Below are 20727 nucleotides of genomic sequence, written 5' to 3' on the forward strand. Positions count from 1 at the left end.
TATTATTTGTAGATGATTACTAAGGATGATGTCAGTTATGTTTTTAAAAGAAAAATCAGAAGCTTTTCAAATGTTCAAATGGTACAAGGCAAGAGTTGAAAATGAAACAGGAAGACAACTGAAATGTTTTAGATCTGATAGAGGAGGAGAATTCACTTCTGATGAATTTAACTTATACTGCAATGATCATGGTATAAAGAGGTAAGTATCTGCACCAAGAACACCTCAGCAAAATGGGATAGCCAAGAGAAGGAACAGATCAATTGTGGATTGTGCAAGAACATTGATGATAGAAAAGAGGGTACCTCAAACATTTTGGAGAGAAGCAATCAGCACTGTAGTTTACACCCTGAACCGAGTTCAACTGAAGAAAGGAACTATGAAGACACCATATGAGATCTAGTATGACAAGAAACCTAATGTAAGTTACTTTAAAATCTTTGGAAGTAGATGCTATGTTCACAAAGATGACAGAAATGGAATGTTTGATCATAAAAGTGAAGAAGGAACATTTCTTGGTTATTTTTCTAGAAGTAAAGCATTTAAATGTCTGATCAAATCATCTAACAAAATAGTGGAAAGTGCAAATGTGAAAATTGATGAATTTGCAAAAAGAAATGATGAAGGAAATTCCAAAGAACCAGAAGATTATGAAGAATTTGTTTATGTTCAACTGAGAAGTCCTACCGAGAAAGCTGCTGAAGAAAATGAAGATAATGTCTAGTTATTGAGTGATGAAGAAGATCATACAGAACCTACCGAGCCTATATTAGCCAAATATGTCAGAAGACATCATGCATCAAGTCAGATTATAGGAGATAAAGATGATCCAGTGATGACAAGAAACAAATTGAGACAAAATACATGTCTGATTTCTAAATTTGAACCGAGAATAGTGAAAGAGGCATTTAATAGTGAAGATTGGGTAAATTCTATGATAGAAGAAATTGATCAAATCAAGAAGAATGACACATGGACACTAATCCCAAGACCAAAGGACAAAAATGTAATCGGTACTAAGTGGATTTTCAAAAACAAGCTAAATGAAAAAGGTGAGGTCATTCGCAACAAAGCAAGACTAGTTTGCAAAGGATATTCTCAAGAAGAAGGAATAGATTATGGTGAGACTTTTGCACCTGTGGCTAGACTTGAGGGAGTAAGAACATTGTTGGCATATGCTACTTTCAAAAATTTCAAGGTATATCAAATGGATGTTAAAGCTGCATTTTTGAATGGTATACTAGAATAAGAAGTTTTCATTGAACAACCTGAAGGATTTGTTGAAGACGGGAGTAAAGATCAGGTATGCAAACTGAATAAAGCCTTATACGGTCTGAAACAAGAACCTAGAGCATGGTATGAAATATTGCACTCTTATTTAATCAAGATTGGTTTTATAAGGACAAGTGAAAACAACAATATGTACATGAAGAAAGATGAGGACATTGGAATACTAATCTCAACCATATTTGTTGATGACATAATATTTTGTGGTAATGACTCCTTATGCAAGAACTTTGGAAATGAAATGTGCAAAGAATTTGAGATGTCACTAATCGGTGAGATAAAATATTTTATAGGTTTACAGATATTGCAAATGAAAGATGAGATTTTCATTACTCAATCCAAGTACATAAAGGAAATCTTGAAGAAATTTGGAATGGAGGATTCTAAACCAGTAAGTACTCCTATGACTACTAACTGTAAATTATCAAAGAATGATGAATCTGCATCTGTTGATAAGACACTTTACTGATCTATGATTGGAAAATTGCAATATGTTGTGCATAGTAGACTGGATATAGCACATGCAATAGGTATTGTAGCAAGATTCTCTACAAATCCCAAGGAAACTCATATGACAACAATCAAGAGAATTTTCAGATACCTGAGAGGCACTAAAGATTATGGCTTAGTATATGAAAAGAGGAATAATTTTGATCTAAAAGTTTATACTGATGTTGATTGGGCAGGCAACATAGATGACAAGAAAAGAACAAGTGGTGGAGCTTTCTTTTTAGGAGAAAGACTAGTAAGTTGTCTTAGCAAGAAACAAGGATGTATTTCTCAATCCACAACAGAAGCTGAATATGTTGTTGCAGCATTGAATTGTACCAATATAGCATGGATCAAACAATTGTTGGAAGGTATAAATGAGAAAGTTACCGAGCCAGTAACTATATTATGTGATAATACTAGTGCCATTAACATTTCAAAAAATCCAGTGATGCACTCTAAGACAAAGCATATATCTATAAAGTATCACTATCTTAGAGAAGAAGTTCAAGAGAAGAAAGTTGTGCTGGAATATATCAGTTCAAAGGAGCAATTAGCAGACATCTTCACAAAGCCACTGCCAAGGGACACTTTTGAGTATCTCTGAAGCAAGTTAGGGGTCCTACCCCTATCTTCTACTCACTGAACGAGTTCGGTGAACGCATCAATTCGATGAATCTACAGAATATTATGTGTGGATTGATGCTGATTTATGCACTTTAGAAGATTTTCTAAAGGTGTGCAAAAAAAAAATGAGTAGAGACAAGTTGATTTGACCGAGACTAAGATGTTACACAGCAAGGCAAATCGCTTCACAGAGGAAGAAATCATGTTTTAGTTCTTTTATTTTCTTTTTGGCATTGTTGTCAAAGGGGGAGAAGACTAAACGAAGAAGACTAATGACAGGGGGGGAGCATTTCTGAATCTCACAACAATCTGAATCCAAATCAATTAAATCAAATCAAGTTAGTTTTTGCCATCAATGCCAAAGGGGGAGATTGTTGGCATTACAACAGAACAATGGGAGATTGTTGGCATTTTTAAGAGGATATTGAGAAGGTTGTTGAAAATTATGTATATAACTGATTAATGATGTTTACTGTCTTAATAACATTATTTTGTCATTGATGTCAAGAAATTGATTTTTTAATTCAGTATGATGTTGTCATATCTTGAGAAGTATGATTTGATGAGTATAAAGTTGTCGGTAAAAGACACAGAAAGAATGCATTGGATGAATAAAAGCATCATTTAATGAAGGAAGCTGATGAGCTGGAGTTGATTAAATGATTGGTATGTTATGCATGAAGTTTGTTAAGAATCTATGGCAATGGAAGATTGACAGGAATATCTACAACTCAGATTAAACCGTAATACCATAGCACAAGTTCCAAGAAATGTATGCAAGTTCCTAGGCGAGGTAAAACATTTTCAGATTGAAGGATACACTGAACCTGGTCAAGATTGAAGATCTAATGGTTAAGATTGATCATGGGAAATGTGATCAAGGAGATTTAGCGATTAGCAAATTGTTTATAAATAAGAAATTGTTAATAAACAATGTATGCAGGCAAGTGTATGCACAAGGATGCTACATAGTAATTACCGAGCATAGAAGCTTGAAGACTTGTTTGAATAACAGAGTAGAGAGCCCAGCAGAGGGACAAGATAAGTCCTATGACTAGATTATTTTGAGCAAATAAGAATCTGCTTTAGCATTTTAGATGTGAAGTTGTAGATAGATTTTACTACTATTATTTTGTAAGTACCAGAAAAACTCTTAACCAAGTGGACTTGACAGTCTTATATGTAAACCCTCTAGCAAGGTAACATTCTAAGTGAGTGTTTGAAATCCTTTGACAAGGTCACTTCTAACAAAGTGAAGATCCTAACAGATCTGAGGGAAATCCCTTAACCGGGTCACATCTAGCAATGTGTTTGTAATCTTTAACAAGATTTGCTTTTAACCGAGCATACTCTAGAAGAGTATATTTCTTAGTGGGTCTGAAATCCCACAGTGGTTTTTCCCTATTTGGGTTTCCACGTTAAATCTGGTGTTATGAATGTTATTATGATTATGTGTTCATAAGTTTTCATGTTTAACAGTTTTTGGTTAAGTTGCTGAAGTATAAGTTACCGAGGTTGAATCTGTTGATTTTATGGAAGTTTAAGTTTGTATGATTCACCCCCCCCCTCTCATCTTTTTAGCTATTGGCATCTGTACTTTACATTAAGTATCAGAACTAACACCACCTCTTGATCAATCTGTTCCACCTTTCAATCAATCTTCTCCAAAAATCTATAAATTGAACATCCAATCTCCATTTTCAATAATCATGAACTTTGAATCTTTGTGTCACTTGCAGGTTACCAGCGCAATATCTGAGAGCCATCATACCATAGAGAAGAGAAGAGCAATGGAAGCAATATGCAATCTTGGAATAGGGAGTTTTTGATTGATTTGATTTATAATTCCTATTTCTCGATATTGCATTATTTCATTGTCTTGTTTGTTAGATTCTTTGATTAGATAGGGATTCGTGATTTCCCTTTGATTCTAATTGATCATTGTTATTAAGATGAATTTTACATGCATACAATAACATTAGTTTATTGGTATTGGTTACTATGCATCCATTGAATGCAATTTAGTTTTTCAGTAGACTAATAGTATGATAGAATTAAAAAAGGTGATGTGCAATTCTATAGTTCTAAAATTTGGACATATTTTAATGATTTAAAAAAAATTCTTACTTCTTTTCCTATTGGCTTTTTTTTCTAACCATCATTGAAAAATTTATTTATTTATTCCTTTCTTTGAAGAAATTAATATTTTTAATTTTCTTGCATTTATTTTATTCTTTTTCTATTAAAGCTTAAATCTAATCCAAATCATTAATACACCCAACTCTTAAAGGACCTAGATTGCCTTTTATTACACCATCAAAGTTCATCTTGTAGTTGAAGGATATTTGGTTTAATGCAAAAGTCTATATAGTAGGCATCTAAATGGTGTTGAGTTAAAATCTTCTACAATATGAAAACAAATAAAAATTCATCTTGTGTCATTCCTTCTTCGAATGAATCTACCGAGAGACCTTATGATCACAAGTAGAAATAACCTTAGCTTCCCATGAATGAATAAATTGCTTATTATTAATATATCATGTCACCTATTATTATCATCACACATGATTTACTTTCTCTTTTCATAATCTTCATTAATCAAAAATTCTACTTTGTTATCCCTTTAATTTCATTGTATGCTCTTTTATTTGAAATGTCCTTTAAGTATATGCTCATCTTTTTTACTTCATTGAAACCCCTTTTATTTCCTCAATATGTTCTTTCATTTGAAATTTTCTTTAAATATACGATCGTCTATTTCAAGTATCATTTACCCTCCTTTATTTTTTTTTATTAACTTTTTTAACATGATCTTTAATTTCTAATATTCTTAGCCTCCTTCATTTTTCATTATTTATATTTATTTATGGAGTTTCTTTTGTCAATACTTGATACACCTTCATGTAATGCACACACACACACACACACACACACACACACACACACACACACACACACACACACACATATATATAATGACATATATGTCATTATATGTTATAGATATAAAAATGTATATTTTATATAAAACTTTGTATATATATGCATGTCATTATATATATGTCACTTTGTACATATAAATATTTATGTCATATTATATATGTCTCACTTTATATATATAGGGCATATAAAATGATGACATATATGTATATTTCAATTTGTATATATATTATGACATATATATAAATATTAATGTCATATTATATATATGTCACTTTGTGTGTGTATATGACACATATATGCAAAACTATTTATATTAGAAGTATGAGAACAACATGAAATCATACCCAACCCCTCAGGGAGAAGTACAAGCCAATCATTATTTGGTGATTCCCTATCATCCTCCAACATCTCTTGAAGCTTCCATCATGGTGAATAAGTGTTTAGGGAAGCTTGATCTTTGTTGATTTATCCTTAAATTTGCAGATCTGGAACTTCGCATAAGGTAGGCTTTCACATCATAATGATATTATAAAGTTGCACCTTCATTTGATACCACAAATGAGGAAATCAACTTGCTTATATATGAAATCCTAACTTTAAATTGATAAGAGCGACTTAGAATTAAATTATATTTTTACATTGAAGATAGTTTTAAAAATGACAAGACTAGCATATTATTGTCTCGGAATTTTGACCAAAAGGCATTGGACATTGTTTGCCGATTGTCAATGTCCAAACAAAATAGGCCTAAATTTTTAGGGTTGTGAGATAATAGGATCTTGATTCCAAAACTATAATGTATATGAAAAGTTATAATATCTAAGATGGGGAAAAGTTGTTTTGAAGTTTGAAATATGATAATACTTATAATGAATTAAAATGATAAAAGATAAAGGGCACACCCAAAATTAAGGGCCTAAATAAGAGTATGATGAGACTTGAATTAAGAAAGAATTAATTTTCTTGAATGAATCATTACTTAAATGCATAAAAAGGTCCTATGATGCATAGAAGGATGATGCACACTAAAATGAGTACTAAGAGAGTGTGAAATTGGACACCCTAATCAAAGGTGTACAATTAACGACACTACAAGAAACAACAAAGCAAAGGTGTTGACCCTTTCAACAAAACAATTAGAAAGCAGCTTAAGCAAGCTATTGACAACACATTAACACTATTTTAATAGTAAATCAGTCCCCAATATCATAAACAATCTATATAGTAATAAACCAACAACAATAAATTTTTTAAAGTTTGTCAAACTGAATGACCAAAAGACTCAAAAAACAACAACCATGGGCTAAGTAAAGATGCCACCCTAGTCCTTAGTAAGAAACTTAAACAAATCCTTGTAAATTATGTCCTTGTGTATGTTGATTAATAGCATAATATTCTATTTTTTAACAATAATTAGTAATTTTGATTACATTTCATTGTTTACAGCTATTACAATTTTATTATTTAATAACTATACATTTCATTTATATGTATTATTTTTAATTTTTAATCATAATTATTCTTTTAAAAATAATTATATATGTACAATAGGTATTTTATTTTATAATTGCAACTTATAAATTTCTTACCACTTTTTTTTATCAATGAAACAAGCTTTAAGGAGCCAAAACCTTATATATTGATTTCAAATTTCAAATTTCAAAGTTCCTATGATTTGGTTTCTCCACAAGAGGGTCATTACATTACCAAAATTAATAGTTAAAGTATTGGACTACTAATAGTATACAAAATAAGACATAACTACCATATTACATTCTTAGTTCTATTCTTAAGATTGAAGAGTTTCTTTAACTTTCTCTACCCCACCATCTTCACAATCCTCAAAGACCATACCACTTTAGACACCAACTACAATTTTCAAAAAATTGATATCCTAATGATAGATAGTCTCATCTTCTCCCAATACTCTAATTATAAAGAATACCCATGACGCATAAAAATGTAAATTGGTTTGTATTACATCATCTACATATCATTTTACCACCACACCACTCAACTTTCACAAGCATTTACCTCTTTTGATTCCCCTACATATAAGAGCACCATTAATAACATAAAATATATATCTATGTTTACTTGATACCAATGTGAGGTGGAGAGAAAAGTATGACCTAGCACTAGCTTCACATCATGCAACACCACCATTGAATTAGTCCTAAACACCTAAAACACCTTGTTTAGTCTAGCTTTGACACTATCACCATGAAAGTGATACTTATGGCTTTTTTGTGCCTAAAGGCAAATTGTTGCATCCATGTCGATATGGAATAAGATCAAAACCCCAAGACTATAACTTTATACCTTGATTGGTAGTTAAAGGTGCAACTCAAAATTTTCTAAACTATTAAAAACAAGTGAAATCATCTCAAAATTTTATTTCTATCCAATTTCGATTGCCTCATTTAGCAATGCAATAAACGTGTCCCACGTTCAGGTTTTCAGTAGTGTCCAAAGCCTGCTAACTTTGGAGAGAATTTATGGTTATGAGCTATTTTCAATGTGCAATTTCTTAACTTTCAAATTTCTCCATATTGGAAATCTACTCTATTGTTTGTTGATTATCAATTGTTGAAATCGTTGTCTTTTCATTGTAGCTTATAATACATCCAATTCTTAAAAGGACTTAGATTGTCTTTTATCACATTATCAAAGTTTATTTCGTGGTTCAAAGAGATTTGGTTTAATGACAAAGTCTATATAACAGACATCTAAGTGACACTAAGTTCAAATCTTCTACAATATGAAAAAAATAATTCATCTTGTGTCATTTCTTCTTTTGGGTGATCTACCTTCTCTCTACCTTACAAAATACATTTGGTTTAATGGCATGGTAGACATCTAAATGTCTTTGAGTTCAAATCTTCTACAATACAAAAAAATAACAATTCATCTTGTGTCATTCCTTCTTCAAAGTGATCTACCTTATCTCTACCTTATGATCACAAGTAGATATAACCTTGGTTTCCCATGAATGAAGAAGTTTCTTATTATTAGCATATCATATCACCTAGTGTTATCATCACAAATCATTTACATTCTCTTTTCACAATCTTCATTAATCAAATTTTTTATATCTTCAACTTTTTTTACTTCACTACCTCCTCAATTTGTTCTTTTATTTGAATTTTCCTTTAAACATATGATCTTCTATTTCAAATATCATTAACCCTCCTTTGTTTTTGTTTTTTAAACTTTTTGATATGGTCTTTTATTTCCAATATTCTTAACCCTCTTCATTTAACTATTTTTATTTATTTTTGGAGTTTCTTTTGTAAAAACTTGATACACCTTCATGTAACACATGCATACATACATACATACATACATACATATGTGTATATGCATATACATATACATATACATACATATATACACACACAATGACATGTATGTCATTATATATTTAGACATAAAAAGTTATATTATTTTATATAAAACATTTTTTGTATATATGCATGTCACTATATGTATGTCACTTTGTGTACATAAATATTTATGTAATATTATATGTGTCACATTATCTATACAAGACATACAAAGTGATGGCATGTTTCTATATGTCAATTTATATATATTAATATGACACAAATACAAATATTTATGTCATTTTATTATTTTATGATAAAATGACATAAATATTTGTATGTGTTACAAATAGTTATGTCATTTTATGGTAAAATGACATAAATTTATATATTATATTTATGTAGAGGGGTATGGAGGTGTATCAACTCACCAAGACTCTAGTTTCAAACTTAAACACAAACCTACACATGAGAGTACTCATCCCAACGTTCTCTACTCAAGGCTATGTCTTCCAACATGACAATTTGAGACAACAGAGCAATAGTCCATAACAAGGGTAAGGGAAGGAATCTGAGGGTGCTCACAAACCCAAATTCCCTCAAACCAACCAAATTTATCATTGACACAAACCCTTTTAGGCCATTCTACACCATTGGCTTCCTAGAGGAGACTAGGTCCTTGTAGCCCTACTCAAAGAGAATTTTGACCATGTTAGGTCCCAGAGACAACTGAGAAGGGGGGGGGGGGAGTGAATCAGTTGTCAAATAAATTTAAACCAAAAGCAACTTAACCAACTTAATGCTTAATACCGGTAAACCAATTTAGTATGCCGGTAGATAGTGTTAACAATTAATTGCTATACCCGTAAAGATTAATGCATGAAACATAAACATAAAGTCATCCACAACACATAACACCAATATTTGTACGTGGAAACCCTGTAAGGGGAAAAACCACGGTGGGAAACCTTACCCACAATCAGATGATACTACTACAGATAGTAAGTGTACATAAATGGGGTCTGCACATGCAGAAAGGCCAACAGCCTAGATCTCACTGCTCAATCACAGAATGGGAGTCACACTGACTACGGTTGGATGGTTAAATCCAATAAGAATGTACTGCACAAAATAGCATATTCATATGCTGGATTCAGTATCGGTGTAATGCTGATACGCTTCCACAAAAACCTAACTTCACCTTCAAAAGATGTCTTCGTGTATAGCTCTGCTTAATCTCGCATATATCTTCTCACAATTCTTTTTTGCATTCCACATTCAATCTTACAAATAAGATCTTACATTTATACCATAACCTAAGACCAATTTTAGTAGGTTGGCTCTACAAGATATTACAATAAAAACATTTTACAAACAATATAATATTTGATGCAATAACCGATTAAACATGTCGGCTTAATGCATTTACAACAATAATAAATCATCTCCATAGCGTGCCATGCTGATCTGGAAAAGATAAACCTGTCGGTGTAACCCTAGGTTACCCTGGACCTATTTGTCGGTAAAAGCAAATATGCAAATATGATTATACCAATGATTAATTCTTCAAAACAAAGTGTCCACACGATGTCTTCGACATTACCAAGTGTCTTCCATATCATTCCAAGTGCCGGTGAACATTATATCCTGCTGGTGAACTGTATACCAATAACTATGCAATAGTTACTTGCTTGCCGGTGAATGTTGCTGGATCTCCAAAGTGCTAGTGTTTTAGTAGGTGTTGACATCAATGACAAAACCATACCAAAATACCAACAATCTCCCCCTTTGGCATTGATGGCAACACAAGATGGAAAAACCATCAAAGTGCCAAAACAGAAATGCCAAAAACCAAAAACCAACAATCTCTAAACAACAATCTCTCCCCCTGAGAGCAATATGTGTTTGTCCAAATATTTTCAATACTAATCTCTCCTTTAAAAGATTGTGTGTTTTTCCATAGATATCTCTCCCCCTTTGACATCAAATGTCAAAGTTATAATTGTAGTCACATAAATCTGTCCACTTAATTAAATGAATACTTAGTATTTATTTGATTATTTAACCATCAATTAATAATTAATTAAATTAATATTTAATTAATTCATCTTAACCCTATTCTCCTATTAATTAAATAAATTATTCAATTTATTTGATTTAATTCACTTAACCAAATTCAGACCATTAATTAAATAAATAAATCATATTTATTTAATTAAATCTTCTCTCACATTTAAATAAATTAATATTTATTTAAAACCCCCAAAATCCCACCTCTCACATTTAAATAAATAAATCATTTATTTAAATCACCTTTATCCTCCACCCACTTGCATTTTCCTACAAATGCAAGTTGCACAATTATTTTAAATAAATAATTTATTTAAATCACCTTTATCCTCCACCCACTTGCATTTTCCTACAAATGCAAGTTGCACAATTATTTTAAATAAATAATTTATTTAAATCACCTTTATCCTCCACCCACTTGTATTTTCCTACAAAAACAAGTTGCACAACTATTTTAAATAAATTATTTATTTAAAATCCTATTTATCCTCACCCACTTGAAACCTTTAATGGTTTCCCTTAAAGTAGTCAAACTTGATGGCTTTAAAGTCTTCAAACTTGATGGCTTCCTTCTATAGTCTTCTTAAGACTTTAATGGTTTTCCTTAAAGTCTTCAAGCCTTTAATGGTTTCCCTCAAAGTCTTCAAGCATTTTAAATGCTTTATCTTCATTTTTCTCATTTAAATAAATTAATATTTATTTGAATATTTATCCAAATACAACTTGCACACATTTATTGAAATAAATGAATTTTTATTTAAATAAAATCCTATTTTCCCTCACCCACCAAATCCACTTGCAAAATCTAATCCCCTTCTAGATTCTTCTAACCCCTTCCTAATTAGCCTAATCCATCCCTTAATTATTGTCATATCCCTAAGCAAAATGGAGTCACTTCTCAAAGCCTAAAAGTCTTTGATAACCATTAAAGGCTTCCAACCTTCAACCACTAAATGTCTCAAAGTCTTGGATAACCTTTGAAAGTTTCCAACCTTCAACCACTTAATCCACAAAGTCTTCAAAAACCATTAATGGTTACCTCAAACCCTCCCACATGGTTAAAACATTTGTTTTGACTCAACCTCTACCCAACCCAAAGGTCTCATCAGGCCATTAATGCTTTGACCATGATTATCTCTTAAACATTTGCACAAAGGTTTATCCTTGGATTAACTCTTAATCCAATGGGTAATCTTAATTTAGACTTGACCCTTACCTTCTAGATAACCATGAGGTCTTCTCAGGCCTTTAATGCCTCCAACCTCTTCTCTCAACCCAATCCTATGTTGAAACTTGTCACCATTTTATTGGTGCCAATTGTGCACATGGATCCCCAACTTTCAATCCTAACCCTTGTTAAGATTGCTCAATCTTAACCCTTCATTTCCCTATTTCTTCTATAAATAGAACCCTTCTCCTCAAGCAAAAGAGAAGCATTTTAGAGTATTGTTGTTATACTGGCATTAGCATAGAGCTTTTTCATAGCATCACTATCTACTCTTGCATAGTATTTGCTTATCATATTCAACCATCTTGAATCTCCATATGGCATCCATGGCTAGTGCTAAAAGCTGAGAGCTACACTCATTTGGGACTTGGAGAGGAGAGGAACAAGGGAGGAGCAACTATGAGCATCTTGATTAGCTATTTCATTCTATGTTTATATGCTTTCTATTTCATGCTTAATATCTCTCTTGATATGCCTGTTTAGGATAATCTTTTGTTGCTAACACTAACGTTTGTTTCTTGTGCTCTTGTGTGTGTTTCCATCAAACAGGTTTTCTAATCCTTTTTGCAGAGCATCATTTGGTGAACCTGACGTGAATCCAAACACCAAAAAGATCAATTTAAAAAAAAAAAAAAAAAAAAAAAAAATTCGGCCCATCTCTCGAGGGGGCATACCACCCATTAAATTTACATTTTATGGGGCATTTCTTCACACCTATTTTTCTTTCTTTGAAACGACGCGATAAACCGCACCGTCTCAAAGAGGGGCAAATGTAGTCACATAAATCTGTCCACTTAATTAAATGAATACTTAGTATTTATTTGATTATTTAACCATCAATTAATAATTAATTAAATTAATATTTAATTAATTCATCTTAACCCTATTCTCCTATTAATTAAATAAATTATTCAATTTATTTGATTTAATTCACTTAACCAAATTCAGACCATTAATTAAATAAATAAATCATATTTATTTAATTAAATCTTCTCTCACATTTAAATAAATTAATATTTATTTAAATCCCCCAAAATCCCACCTCTCACATTTAAATAAATAAATCATTTATTTAAAATCACCTTTATCCTCCACCCACTTGCATTTTCCTACAAATACAAGTTGCACAATTATTTTAAATAAATAATTTATTTAAATCACCTTTATCCTCCACCCACTTGTATTTTCCTACAAAAGCAAGTTGCACAACTATTTTAAATAAATTATTTATTTAAAATCCTATTTATCCTCACCCACTTGAAACCTTTAATGGTTTCCCTTAAAGTATTCAAACTTGATGGCTTTAAAGTCTTCAAACTTGATGGCTTCCTTCTATAGTCTTCTTAAGACTGTAATGGTTTTCCTTAAAGTCTTCAAGCCTTTAATGGTTCCCCTCAAAGTCTTCAAGCATTTTAATGCTTTATCTTCCTTTTTCTCATTTAAATAAATTAATATTTATTTGAATATTTATCCAAATACAACTTGCACACATTTATTGAAATAAATGAATTTTTATTTTAATAAAATCCTATTTTCCCTCACCCACCAAATCCACTTGCAAAATCTAATCCCCTTCTAGATTCTTCTAACCCCTTCCTAATTAGCTTAATCCATCCCCTAATTATTGTCACATTCCTAAGCAAAATGGAGTCACTTCTCAAAGCCTAAAAGTCTTGGATAACCTTTGAAAGCTTCCAACCTTCAACCACTAAATGGCTCAAAGTCTTTGATAACCATTGAAGGCTTTCAACCTTCAACCACTTAATCCCCAAAGTCTCCAATAACCATTAATGGTTACCTCAAACCCTCCCACATGGTTAAAACATTTGTTTTGACTCAACCTCTACCCAACCCAAGGGTCTCATCAAGCCTTTAATGCTTTGACCATGATTATCTCTTAATCATTTGCACAAAGGTTTATCCTTGCATTAACTCCTAATCCAGTGGGTAATCCTAATTTAGACTTAACCCTTACCTTCTAGATAACCATGAGGTCTTCTCAGGCCTTTAATGCCTCCAACCTCTTCTCTCAACCCAATCCTATATTGACACTTGTCACCATTTTATTGGTGTCAATTGTGCACATGGATCCCCAACTTTCAAACTTGGCCCTTGATTAAACCATTCAATCTTAACCCTTCATTTCCCCATTTCTTCTATAAATAGAACCCTTCTCCTCAAGCAAAAGGAGAAGCATTTTAGAGTATTGTTGTTATACTGGCATTAGCATAGAGCTTTTTCATAGCATCACTATCTACTCTTGCATAGTATTTGCTTATCATATTCAACCATCTTGAATCTCCATATGGCATCCATGGCTAGTGCTAAAAGCTGAGAGCTACACTCATTTGGGACTTGGAGAGGAGAGGAACAAGGGAGGAGCAACTATGAGCATCTTGATTAGCTATTTCATTCTATGTTTATATGCTTTCTATTTCATGCTTAATATCTCTCTTGATATGCCTGTTTAGGATAATCTTTTGTTGCTAACACTAACGTTTGTTTCTTGTGCTCTTGTGTGTGTTTCCATCAAACAGGTTTTCTAATCCTTTTTGCAGAGCATCAATAATAAAACCAAGTTCATATACAAAATACCAATCAATTCAAAATACCAACTACTCCCCCTAAGAAGTAGCTTCCTCATCAAAGCCGGAATAAAAGATTTCTCTATTAATTTTGTCGGTTGATGACAATCATCAACTTTCTAAGTCTCTACCGGTGGTGGTATGACTCCAAGCTGATCTCTGAGATATTCAAAAGTCTCCTTAGGCAAAGGTTTTGTGAAAATATCTGCAAGCTGTTCTTTAGTATTCACATAAACCAGTTTTATCTCCTTTTCTTCCACTTTTTCCCTTAGAAAATTCAGTTTGATAGAAACATGTTTTGTTTTAGAATGTAATACTAGATTCTTAGATATATCAATTGCTGCAGTGTTATCACAATATATAGTAATAGGTTCCTTGCATTTTACCTTTATGTCTTTCAACATTTGCTTAAGTCATAGTACCTGTGTACAGTTAGTTGCTGCTAAAACATATTCTGATTCTGCTATTGATAAAGATGTACAACTTTGTTTCTTACTCAACCAAGAAACTAATCTCTTTCCAAGAAAGAATGCTCTGCCGGTGGTGCTTTTTCTATCATCCACATCTCTTGCCCAGTTTGCATCTATGTATGCACATAGATCAAAATTTTCATCTCTAGGATACCATAATCCAAGATTTGCAGTTCCTTGTAAGTACCGAAAAATCCTTTTTACTATTGATTCATGATTTTCCCTAGGATACTTTGAAATATAGAAACAATACATACTGCATTCATAATATCAAGCCTGGTTTGTGTCAAATACAGTAAACCTCCTATCATAGATTTGTATCTAGTTGGATTAACAGGTGTAGATTCATCCCTTTGAGATAATTTGTCATTTGTGGTCATAGGTGTGCTTACCGGTTTAGAGTTCTCCATCCTAAATTTCTTTAGTAACTCTTTCAAGTACTTGGATTGACTCAAAAATATACCTTTGTCAGTTTGTGAAATCTGCAATCCTAAAAAGAATTTTATTTCTCCAATCATAGACATTTCAAATTCTTGCTGCATTTTAATAGAAAATTCCTTACATAATCCATCTTCTCCTTGAAAGATTATATCATCAATGAATACTTCTATAATCAAGATGTCATCATTAGTTATTTTGTAATATAAATTGTTGTCTGCATTTCCTTTAGTAAAACCAATCTTTAAAAGATACTTATCCAATCTTGCATACCAAGCTCTTGGGGCTTGTTTCAATCCATATAGAGCTTTTCTTAACCTGCAAACCATATCATTGTCATTTGTCAAAGAAAATCCATCAGGTTGTTCAATATAGACTTCCTCTTCAAGATCTCCATTCAAGAATGCACATTTAATATCCATTTGATAAACTTTGTAGTTCTTGTGAGCTGCAAAAGCCAAGAATAATCTGACTGCCTCAATTTTAGCTACCGGTGCAAAGGTTTCATTGTAATCAACTCCTTCTTTATGAGAATATCCCTTACACACTAATCTTGCTTTATTTCTGACAACCTTACCATCTTCATTAAGTTTGTTTCTAAATACCCATTTGGTTCCAATTACATTTTTATCTTTAGGCTGGGGAACTAATGTCCAAGTATTATTTTTCTCAATTTGTCCTAATTCTTCTTCCATAGCTTTAATCCAAAATTTATCTTCACATGCCTCATTAACATATGATGGTTCAATTTGAGAAATAAGACATACCTCTTCATTTGCCAATCTTCCTCTTGTCATAACTCCTTTAAACTTGTTTCCAATTATCTGATCTTCAGAATGATTCAATCTTACATACTGAGGTGTCTTAGTTTTTTGTTGTTCTTCAATTACTGTGGAATCTTCTGATGATACTGGGGTAACTGGATCTTCATTCTGTACCGGTGGATTTAGTGTAGGTTCATTTGTCATAGTTTCTGTTGTCGGTTCAACGTCTATATACCTTGAAGTTCCTCTGAATTGTTCATCAATCTTTACATTTGTGCTCTCAACAATTTTCTGCAATCTCTTGTTAAAACATCTATATGCCTTGCTCTTAGATGAATAACCAAGAAATATTCCTTCATCACTTCTAGGATCAAATTTGCCAATATACTCATCTCTTATAATGTAACATTTACTTCCAAAAATTCTGAAATACTTAAGAGTAGGAGTATTACCAAACCATAGTTCATGAGGGGTCTTACCGGTTTCACCTTTGATGTGAACTTTGTTGAATGTATAGACCGTTGTGCTAACTGCTTCTCTCCAATATACATGTGGTAGATTTGCTTTAGATAACATACTTCTTGCTGCATCCAAGATAGTTCTGTTTTTCCTTTCAACAACTCCATTCTGTTGTGGTGTCTGAGGTGCTGATAGTTGTCTTCTGATTCCATTCACTTCACAGAATGTATTAAAGTCCTTAGATGTGAATTCTCCTCCTTGATCTAATCTTAAACATTTGATTTTCGTGCCAGTTTCATTTTCAACCATTGCTTTGAACAATTTGAACTTTCCAAGTGCTTTTGATTTTTCTTTGAGAAAAGTAACCCAACACATTCTAGAATAATCATCAATAATTAGCATGAAATATCTATCACCTTGTAAGCTTTTAGTTCTAGCTGGACCACATAAATCAGTGTGAATCAAATCAAGAGCATTATTGGATTTTTCTGAAATACTTTTGAAACTAGCTCTAACTTGTTTTCCAAATTGACATTCCTTACAAATTGTATTCTGAGGTTTTACAATTTTGGGTAGATCTCTAACTACCTTAGAAGTACTGATTTTTACCATGCAATCAAAGTTTACATGACATAGTCTCTTATGTCATAGCCAACTTTCATCTATATGTGCAATCAAGCATGTCTTTTCACTGTTGTTCAAATGAAAGATATTACCTCTAGTTTGATTACCGGTTGCAATTTCCAAACCAGTTCTATTCATGATTTTGCATTTTCCATTTTTAAATTGTAATTGAAATCCCTTCTCAACTAATTGACCAACACTTAAAAGATTATGCTTTAATCCTTCAACATAGTAGACATTGTCAGTGTTATGCTTACCGTCAAGAGATATTGAACCCTTACCTTTGATTGAACAGGCTTTGTCATCTCCAAATTTTACTAAACCTCCATTATATTCTTGAAAGTTCAAGAATTTACCTTTGTCTCCTGTCATATGATGTGAGCATCATGAGTCAATGATCCATTCATCCTTTACTTCAACTTTAGCTGCTAGGGCTTGTTTAACCGATTGAGCAGTAGGTGGTAGTTGATCTTCTGTTATAGCAACAAAAACCCATCCATTGTCTGCTGGATCCTCATCAGAATCATTAGTCACACCTTCATCAACAATGTAACAGGATTTGTCTTTATTCTTCTTAAATTTGTATCTCTGATATTCTGAATTAGGCTTGTATGTCCTTCTAGCTTCTTCTCTTAGTCTAGCATGTCTAACAGGGCATCTCGAAGCCATATGACCAATCTTATTGCAGTTAAAACATTTAAAGGGTGCTTTACCTTCATACTTACTTCCAATAGGACCTTTTGGCATTTTCCTTGCAAATAGTGCTTCAAGTTCTTCAAGCTCTTCATTCTCCTTCCTAGTTTCTTCAAGTTCTTTTGCATAATAGGCTTTCCAATCTGATTTGTCAAATGATGGAGCAGATGATATTGATGCTTTAAAGGCCAAATCTGTCTTTATAGTAGCAACGGGACCAAATTCCTCAATTTCAAAAGCTGAAAGTTTTCCAATCAATGTATCCCTAGTTACTGATGTATTAGGCATTGTTCTCAACTCATTTATAGCAGTAACCTTCATTTTATATGCCGGTGGCAATCCTCTTAAGATTTTTGAAACAATTTCATCCTCACTCAAGGTTCCTCCACAACATTTAATACCCAAAACAATTTCATTTACTCTTTCCATAAAAGCAGAAATCCTTTCATCTTCTTCCATTTTCAGATGTTCATACTTGACTCAGAAGCTTTCAAGTTTTGCAATCTTGACTGTGGAATCTCCTTCATTCAGTGTTTCCAAATGATCCCAAATAGCTTTAGCAGTAGACCTATCTGATAATCCCATGATTTGTTGATCTGATAATGCGCTCAAAAGTGCTTCTCTTGCTTTGCAATCATTCTCCTCATCTTTAGCTAAGGTAGTTGGAGCAGTTTGACTAGCTACAACAATTGTATAACCATTCTTTGTAACTTCCCAGATATCTGTACCAATGCAATTCGAATGTGTCTCCATCCTGATCTTCCATATCCCATAGTTGGTTCCATCAAGTTTAGGACTGTCCTTCTTGAAATAATTAGTAGTCATTGGATCTCCTCAAGTTGTTAAACTTCTGCAAAACTTGAAATAATTAGTAGTCATTGGATCTTCTCAAGTTGTTAAACTTCTGCAAAAAGAGGACTAAGCTCTGATATTTGTACAGTACAACACATAACACCAATATTTGTATGTGGAAACCCTGTAAGGGGAAAAACCACGGTGGGAAACCTTACCCACAATCAGATGATACTACTGTAGATAGTAAGTGTACATAAATGGGGTCTGCACATGCAGAAAGGCCAACAGCCTAGAGCTCACTGCTCAATCACAAAATGGGAGTCACACTGACTACAGTTGGATGGTTAAATCCAATAAGAATGTACTGCACAAAATAGCATCTTCATATGCTAGAATCAGTACCGGTGTAATGTTGATATGCTTCCACAAAAACCTAACTTCACCTTCAAAAGATGTCTTCATGTATAGCTCTGCTTAATCTCGCATATATCTTCTCACAATTCTTTTTCGCATTCCACATTCGATCTTACAAATAAGATCTTACATTTATACCATAACCTAAGACCAATTTTAGTAGGTCGGCTCTACAAGATATTACAATAAAAACATTTTACAAACAATATAATATCCAATGCAATAACCGATTAAACATGTCAGCTTAATGCATTTACAACAATAATAAATCATCTCCATAGCGTGCCATGCTGATCTGGAAAAGATAAACCTGTCGGTGTAACCCTAGGTTACCCTGGACCTATTTGTCGGTAAAAGCAAATATGATTATACCAATGATTAATTCTTCAAAACAAAGTGTCCACACGATGTCTTCGACATTACCAAGTGTCTTCCATATCATTCCAAGTGCCGGTGAACATTATATCCTGCCGGTGAACTATATACCAGCAACTGTGCAATAGTTACTTGTTTGCTGGTCAATGTTGCTAGATCTCCAAAGTGCTAGTGTTTTAGTAGGTGTTGACATCAATGACAAAACCATACCAAAATACCAACAGACCATAACTTTCAAAATATTGATCTTGGACAAAAACTAGAACCATTTGCAGATACCCTTTTGGATGGACCACAACATATGTCGAAACCATATGATGTTGTTTTGTATCCAAGTGACCAAAACTTGACTACAACAATCCTCTAGGTGCACAATGAGGCCTCTTGTTGCACTATATGCATATCAAGGACACCTTATGAACTTGCAAAACCAACATGAAATGCAAGGACATGTCCAAAATGGATGGATTCAATAGGTTTTAGGTTCTCTTCACTTTTTTTGGTACCAAAACCCCAAATTATTGTTCCAACCTTGTCCAACTAGCTTAACACATAGGGATGTTAAGCCCTCAAGCCTTCAAATCACTCTCCAAACTCCTCCTCTGCAAAAAATGATAAAAACCCATCTAGAGCACTATTACACCTACCATTCCACCAAGTCTTCAATCAATCCATTGATGGAATGGTTAGATATACAATATTCTTTCTCAAAACCCCAAATAATAGGGTTTCAGACCAGTTTTCACAAAAAACATTTGTAAAGTGGTCAAAGCTTAATGAAATCAATAAAAATCAGTCTCAAATGAAAGGTGACTCAGAGACATTTCCAATGAATCCACTCTCATTTGCCAAAACGTCAAAACAAGGAGTTATGAAGGAAAGTGCAGCATTGTAGCATGAATTTGCAGAAAAAGTCCAACCCCTCCTCAACACTTGATGGGTCTATTTAAACTCAAACCCAACAGCTCTAACCATATTTTGAATTGGTTAATTGTTTAACTACCCTTTGGTGTTTATGTTGCTTGTCAGCTTTAAAAAGTTGTCAACAACTTTTACATTTTTTGCTCAACTTATACAAATGACTCAAATATCCCCCCAAAACCTTGCAAACATGTCAAATAAGACATAAAATCATCAAAT

This window comes from Cryptomeria japonica, chromosome 8 (assembly GCF_030272615.1).
Source record: "Cryptomeria japonica chromosome 8, Sugi_1.0, whole genome shotgun sequence".
NCBI classification, from domain to species: domain Eukaryota; kingdom Viridiplantae; phylum Streptophyta; class Pinopsida; order Cupressales; family Cupressaceae; genus Cryptomeria; species Cryptomeria japonica.